Source organism: Heterodontus francisci, chromosome 34 (genome assembly GCF_036365525.1).
Source record: "Heterodontus francisci isolate sHetFra1 chromosome 34, sHetFra1.hap1, whole genome shotgun sequence".
In the NCBI taxonomy this organism is placed as follows: Eukaryota; Metazoa; Chordata; class Chondrichthyes; order Heterodontiformes; family Heterodontidae; genus Heterodontus; species Heterodontus francisci.
Window position 1 is genome coordinate 36,975,479 of NC_090404.1, and position 8,659 is coordinate 36,984,137.

Genomic DNA, 8,659 nt, shown 5'->3' on the forward strand with positions numbered 1-8,659 from the left:
TTGAGGTTTTTGGAGGTTCTGTCAAAGTTCTGGTCGAGTTGTCGATATATAAACTCCCTCTCCTCTCCCTGCCCCTCTCCCTCTCTCTCTCTTTTTCCTCCCATAGAGGGCAGAGTCTTGTGTAGGTCCTGACTGGGTGGCAGGTTCCCTTCACTGAAGGACATTAATGAACCAGTTGGGGTTGTACATTAATCCAGCAGCTTTCATGGTCACTTTTTCCTAGTGATGGCCCCATAAATTATCAGATTCATTCAGCTCCGTTTCACAACCTGCCTTTGTGTTTTTGTAGGTTCTCTCACACACTCTTTTTTTCAGTTTTAAATCAATTTCACAGGGTTTTAGAAGGGGAGGAATTGCAGCTGTGAAATGTAAAGCAAATGTCAGATCAGGATCTGAAGGAGTCGCCCAACTTATCGTAACCCGAATATCACCGGATTTTGAACGTGGAAGGGAAAAGTACCGATCACAGTGTGGAGAAACTGTACACATGTTCTGTGTGTGGATGAGGTTTCAACCAATCATCTGCCCTGTTTAAACACAACTGCAGTCACATTGGGAAGAAACCATGTAAATATGGGGACTGTGGAAAGTGATTGAATTATCCAGTTGAACTGGAAACTCATCCATGCAGTCACACCCTGGAGAGGCCGTTCACCTGCTGTGAATGTGGGAAGGGATTCACTAAATCATCCTACCTGCTGACACATCAGTGAGTTCACACTGGGGAGAGACCTTTTAAATGTCCATTCTGTGGGAATTGCTATAAACGTTCTGCTGAAGTGATGTCCCATCAACGTATTCACACTGACAAGAGACTGTTCAGGTGCTCTCACTACGGGACTGGGTTCAGGCGATTAGGCAACCTCACGACACAACAGCACATTCACACTGGGGAGAGGCCATCCACCTGCAAAGAATATGGGAAGGGATTCACTCAGTTATCCGCCCTGCTGACACACCAGCACACTCACACTGGGGAGAGGCCATTCACCTGCACAGAATGTGAGAAGGGATTCAATCATTTATCCATCCTGCTGACACACCAGCGAGTTCACACTGGAGAGAGGCCAGTCACCTGCTTCGAGTGTGGGAAGGAATTCACTACTTCACCCCACCTGCTGAAACACCAGCAAGTTCACACAAGGAAGAAGCCATTCACTTGCTCTGACCAGGGGAAGGAACTTACTGCTTCATCCCATGTGCTGACACACCAGCGAGTTCACAAGTAACTCAGGGATGAGAAATTTCCACCAAATGGCAGATTTCTGACATTGGGGTTTCGGAAATCCACCATTGGCTTCTCCCATTCCCACCTTAACCACAAGACCGGCTTTGAAAGAAATTGCAACTGTCAGTTATGATTTTTTTTAAAGTCGGCCAACCACAAAGCTGCTCGGCGATCTGTTTTACCTTTTTTAAGTCATCTTTATTTTTTATAGTCTTCCACCTTGGTGGAAATGAATTTCAAACAGGAAAGCAAGTGGGTGGAACTGCACACTCCTTCACAACTTCAGTGTGTCAGTTCTGTAAATAGACAAAAAGGAGATGTGTGTATACACAGACCAATTCCCAATGTTTGATTTTGCCTTCATGGGATATCTTAGCAGAGACCACCTGAGAACTGACACAGCTCATTTGACATGGTTTAAAATTAATGGTGCAGGATCAGTAGCTGGCAAGTCGCTGGTCTGCAGCAAAAACATTGGTCTGTCAATAGGAATTTGAAACTTGCTTCCATTTACACAGCAGTGTGTGTCTGAAATAATTTCTGAAAACTCTGCACAAACTGGTTACGGCATGTGAATATCCTGCAGTGAGCATGAACTGTATAAACTTAATATGTCCTGTGCATTGCAGCAACTGAAGTGATCTGGAATTTCCACTTATCGGTTTGCTCAGGTGTATGGCTGAATTCCATTCATTTTTCATCTCCATTTTCACTGTCTACTGCCCCAGTCACACTGTCAACCTGGAGTCAGTGTGAAGCTGTCTTTTACACGAGCGTGATGCAAGACAAGGAATATAACTCTGGCCATCTTTCTTCAATGTGTGTTTTGGCATTGCTTAAGATTATCCTGAAAAGACTGTCCTGCACCACAAGTGCTGTGTATTGGTTACAGTGCAACTATCCTGTGAGCTCTCTGCAGTCACTATAAATGGTCACTGGGTTTCTCAGGCTGATGGCACAATACTCTGTACATGTATGAACATGTATATACAAGAACACAAGAAATAGGAGCAGAAGTAGACCATATGGCCCATTGAGCCTGCTCCACCATTCAATATGATCATGGCTGATCTTGGGTTTCAATTCCACTTTCCTGCCCGCAGCCCATATCACTTGATTCTCTGAGAGACCAAAAATCTATCAATCCCAGCCTTAAATATATTCAACAATGGAGCATCCACAACCATCTTGGGTAGAGAATTCCACTGTCACGATGCTTTGACTGCAGTAATTTCTCCTCATCTGAGTCCTGAATGATTGGTCCCTTATCTTGAGATTGTGCCCCCGCGTTCCAGATTCCCCGACCAATGGAAACAATCTCTCAGCTTCTACCTCATCAAGCCCTTTCAGAATCTAGTGTGTCTCAATTAGATCGTCTCTAATTCTTCTAAACTCCAGAGAATATAGGCCCAATTTACTCAGCCCCTCGTCATAGGACAACCCCCTCATCCCAGAGACCAATGTAATAAATCTTCAGTATATACAGAGTGCTGCCTTTCTCCAAGCCAACACAATAGTTATGATTTTCAGCTCACCTTGCTGTTAAATGCAGCTGTCACCAGACCAATTGGTGCAGTCAAACAGGAGCCAGAAGTATTGATCACTGTTGGGATATACAGCTGTCCATTGGACCTGCTGCATTGTCACAGGGCCTTTACCAAACTTTTGAGCCTGATTTGGGGATGATGCAACAGAACCTCAAACTTGTTACTGCAGAGGTTGTCATCGGCTGTCCTTCAATTCGAGGATGACATCTACTCAAGGTCGTGAGTTTCTTCCATGGGGCTTCAGGTCACTGAACAGGCTGATTCTCGACCTGCAGATCTTTGGACACATGGGGCAGGACGTCCCACAAAGTACTGGGACCCGGCGTGCAGGATTTGCTTCCTAGAGTTGTAACACTAGTCTCATTACTTTTCCACTGTCACTCGCAAGATCTGGGAAAATTTTTATGTTGCATAATATTTGGACCCTTTGAAGAGGAAAACCACATTTTTCATTAGTTTTCATTAAGATTATAATGAGATCTGCACTGCAAACAAGATTATTTTAATTTACAATCATTCTAATGTGACTAATTATTTTAAATGATAAAATCTACCATAAGTGATGATATTTAAAAACAAGCAATTCTATCTATAGAGGCATCGCATTTGCGAAGATTAAGAAGGTTATTTTCCTCTTTTGTGCTGGGAGGTAAATAATTGTCGTAAAGAAAATTGGAACAGGAGTATCACATGCTCCTAACAGAATGTATGTGATATTCCTGTCCATTTAAGTTAATGGACAGTAAATTGGACAGGCTGTATAACTGGTATACAATCCTCCCTACCTGGTTTTACTTTCTGCATCGTTCAGGTGATTATGTCACAGTACAAAATAACAAAATTACCCTGCTTATGTTCATGTTTCTGGATTGTAAATGTCTCATAAATGTTTACTTTTTATTAATTTATATACCTACTGATTTGTCCACATCACTTACCAAGGTACCAGAACATGCCAAATGGTATGCTTATATATATTGCTTTCCATTAAAGCTGACACATTTTCACAGAACACCTTTTACGTGAGAAAGCTATAAATAGGCAGAAGCAGGACATTGAGAACATTCTTCTTCTTTGGCCTCCTTATCTCGAGAGACAATGGGTAAGCGCCTGGAGGTGGTCAGTGGTGTGTGGAGCAGCGCCTGGAGTGGCAATAAAGGCCAATTCTAGAGTGACAGACTCGTCCACAGGTGCTGCAGAAAAATTTGTTTGTCAGGGCTGTTACACAGTTGGCTCTCCCCTTGCGCTTCTGTCTTTTTTCCTGCCAACTGCTAAGTCTCTTCAACTCACCACACATTAGCCCCGCCTTTATGGCTGCCCGCCAGCACTGGCGAACGCTGGCAACTGACTCCCACGACTTGTGATCAATGTCACAGGACTTCATGTCGCGTTTGCGGATGTCTTTAAAATGGAGACATGGACGGCCGGTGGGTCTGATACCAGTGGTGAACTCGCTGTACAATATGTCTTTGGGGATCCTGCCATCTTCCATGCGGCTCACATGGCCAAGCCATCTCAAGCACCACTGGCTCAGTAGTGTGTATAAGCTGGGGATGTTGGCCGCCTCGAGGACTTCTGTGTTGGAGATACGGTCCTGCCACCTGATGAGAACATGAAGCTCTGTTAAACCAATTATCAGCTGTCAGGTAAGTCTCATGAAATTGTATTCTGAGTACAGTGCAAGTTTAACATTACATATGCAAAATTGTACAAAATTACCATTACACAACTAGTTTACTTGAATAACAGTGTTATAATTACATGATTCATTGTCAAAAAAATCAGTATTTTTTAGTCTTCGGCCACTAATTTTCAGACCTTTTGATCTTTTGCCACTCTCACCCCGGTATTTGTTACTTGTTTTGTGAAATACGATTCCTATCCAGCTCAACTGCTGGATAACTGATTACATTTATATGTATTTATACATGTAATAAAGTGTCTGTGTACCCAGATTTAATTAAGTTGTGATTTGTAACTAATGAATGATGTTTTGGCCATGACTTGTAGTCTGCTATCTTGGTGATTTGTCAAAAAAGTGTAGCTTTCCTGCTACTTTCAGGATTCCATTTAATCCAACAAGGGTGACTTGTCCCTGACCACAACCACCCTCTATGGGTGCAGGTATATGTTGGTATGAAGTGTAGACGATTTATTAAGTAATTTATATTTAGTGTAATGAAGTAATACTTAACAACAACAATAGTCACAGTCTGAACCTCAGATCCTTGGCGTTTGCCCTCCGAGTGACTGTGGCACAGTCTCTCTTTCTCTTGCTGTGTTATGTTGACTAAAGGTTTTCTTCTTTCTTCCTCTGGATTTTTTACATGTTGCTTCTCATGTTCAATAGCTGTTCTTTTATCCCCTTTTTGGCCATCAGACCACCTTTCTAGTTTGCCCGAGGGTTGGTCCAGGTCCTGTAATGTCAGTTCCTACCCAACTCTAATTGAGGCTTAATTGATAAAGCATTTTGCCAGTAATTGAGATAACAACCTATGAAGAGTTCTATTCATTACGGTTGTTATCTCCTTGGACAGTATGAATTTGTACAGCTCCTGCCCCACTGAACTCATTTCTTCCTATCTAGACTCTATCTTTTCTCCGCTGATCCAGTCTCTTCCCACCTACATCCGTGACTCTTCTGACGCCCTACTTCATTTTGACAATTTCCAGTTTCCTGGTCCCAACCGCCTCCTCTTCACGATGAACGTCCAATCGCTCTGCACCTCCATCCCCCACCAGGATGGTTTGAGGGCTCTCCACTTCTTCCTGGAACAGAGGCCCAACCAGTCCCCATCCACCACCATCCTCCTCCGCCTGGCTGAACTTGTTCTCACATTGAACAACTTCTCCTTCAACTCCACTCACTTCCTTCAAGTAAAAGGTGTCACTATGGGTAGCCGCATGGTACCTAGTTATGCCTGTCTTTTTGTGGGATATGTCGAGCATTCTTTGTTCCAGTCCTACTCAGGCCCCCTCCCCCAACTCTTTTTCTGGTACATTGATGACTGTATCGGTGCCGTTTCCTGCTCCCACCCCAGAGTGGAAAACTTTATCAACTTTGCTTCCAATTTCCACCCTTCTCTCACCTTTACATGGTCCATCTCTGACACTTCCCTTCCCTTCCTCCACTTCTCTGTCTCCATCTCAGGGGATAGGTTGTCTCCTAATATCCATTATAAGCTCACCGACTCCCACAGCTACCTCGACTACACTTCCTCACACCCTACCTCCTGTAAGGACTCCATTCCATTCTCCCAGTTTCTCCGTCTCTGACACATCTGCTCTGATGATGCTACCTTCCATGACGGTGCTTCTGATATGACCTCCTTTTTCCTCAACCGAGGATTTCCCCCCACTGTGGTTGACAGGGCCCTCAACTGTGTCCGGCCCATTCCCCGAACCTCTCCCCTCACCCCTTCCCCTCCCTCCCAGAACTGTGACAGGGTTCCCCTTGTCCTCACTATTCACCCCATTAGCCTCCATATCCAAAGGATCATCCTCCGCCATTTCTGCCACCTCCAGTGTGATGCCACTACCAGTCGCATCTTCCCCTCCCTTCCCCTGTCAGCATTTTGAAGGGATCATTCCCTCTGCAACACCCTGGTCCACTCCTCCATTACCCCCACCACCTCGTCCCCGTCCCATGGCACCTTCCCCTGCAATCGCAGGATGTGTAATACCTGCCCATTTAGATTAGATTAGAGATCCAGCACTGAAACAGGCCCTTCGGCCCACCGAGTCTGTGCCGACCATCAACCACCCATTTATACTAATCCTACGTTCCTACCAAACATCCCCATCTGTCCCTATATTTCCCTACCACCTACCTACACTAGTGACAATTTATAATGGCCAATTTACCTACCAACCTGCAAGTCTTTTGGCTTGTGGGAGGAAACCGGAGCACCCGGAGAAAACCCACACAGACACAGGGAGAACTTGCAAACTCCACACAGGCAGTGCCCAGAATCGAACCCGGGTCCCTGGAGCTGTGAGGCTGCAGTGCTAACCACTGCGCCACTGTGCCGCCCTTAGATTAGAGATACAGCACTGAAACAGGCCCTTCAGCCCACCAAGTCTGGGCCGAACATCAACCACCCATTTATACTAATCCTACACTAATCCCATATTCATATTCCGACCAAACATCCCCACCTGTTCCAATATTTCCCTGCCACCGACCTTTACTAATGACAATTTATAATGGCCAATTTACCTATCAACCTGCTTGTGGGAGGAAACCGGAGAAAACCCACACAGGGAGAACTTGCAAACCTGCAAACAGGCAGTACCCAGAATCGAACCCGAGTCCCTGGAGCTGTGAGGCTGCGGTGCTAACCACTGTGCCACTGTGCTGCCCTAAATTTACCTCCTCTCTCCTCACTATCCCAGGCCCCAAACACTCCTTTCAGGTGAAGCAGCGATTTATTTGTACTTCTTTCAATGTAGTATACTGTATTCGCTGCTCACAGTGTGGTCTCCTCTACATTGGGGAGACCAAGCGCAGACTGGGTGACCGCTTTGCGGAACATCTCTGCTCAGTCCGCAAGCAGGACCCTGAGCTTCCATATACTTGCCATTTCAACACTCCCCCCTGCTCTCATGCTCACATCTCCGTCCTGCTGCAATGTTCCAGTGAACATCAACGCAAGCTCGAGGAACAGCATCTCATCTACCGATTAGGCACACTACAGCCTGCCGGACTGAACATTGAGTTCAATAATTTCAGAGCATGACAGCCCTCCATTTTATTTTCATTTTTAGTTATTTTTTTTTCTTTCTTTTTACATTCTTTTTTTTACATTTTTTACAATTTTTTTTTTGCATTTATTTCATTTCATCTTAGTTTGTTCAGTTTGCTTGCCCACTTTTTTTTTCAGGTTTGCACTTGCTGCTGTTCTATTCTTTTTTCTTCTTCCTTTCTTTTGGGCCTCCTTATCTCGAGAGACAATGGATACGCGCCTGGAGGTGGTCAGTGGTTTGTGAAGCAGTGCCTGGAGTGGCTATAAAGGCCAATTCTGGAGTGACAGGCTCTTCCACAGGTGCTGCAGAGAAATTTGTTTGTTGGGGCTGTTGCACAGTTGGCTCTCCCCTTGCGCCTCTGTCTTTTTTCCTGCCAACTACTAAGTCTCTTCGACTCACCACAATTTAGCCCTGTCTTTATGGCTGCCCGCCAGCTCTGGCGAATGCTGGCAACTGACTCCCACGACTTGTGATCAATGTCACACGATTTCATGTCGCGTTTGCAGACGTCTTTATAACGGAGACATGGACGGCCGGTGGGTCTGATACCAGTGGCGAGCTCACTGTACAATGTGTCTTTGGGGATCCTGCCATCTTCCATGCGGCTCACATGGCCAAGCCATCTCAAGCGCCGCTGACTCAGTAGTGTGTATAAGCTGGGGATGTTGGCCGCTTCAAGGACTTCTGTGTTGGAGATATAGTCCTGCCACCTGATGCCAAGTATTCTCCGAAGGCAGCGAAGATGGAATGAATTGAGACGTCGCTCTTGGCTGGCATACGTTGTCCAGGCCTCGCTGCCGTAGAGCAAGGTGCTGTTCTATAGTCAGTGTATTAACACCTAATCTATACTAATGCTTTGTCTTTCAACACACGATTAACATATTGTTTGCCTTTGCTCCGTGACCTTTTGGTCAGCTATGTGGCCTGGTCCAATCCAGACCTCCTTTGTTATCTCTTGCCCCACCCCCACCTCAATTGCTTATAACCTGTGACTTTTCAAATATTTGTCAGTTCCGAAGAAGGGTCACTGACCCGAAACGTTAACTCTGCTTCTCTTTTCACAGATGCTGCCAGACCTGCTGAGTGGTTCCAGCATTTCTTGTTTTTATTTTTGAATTTGTACAGAAATTGATTCTTT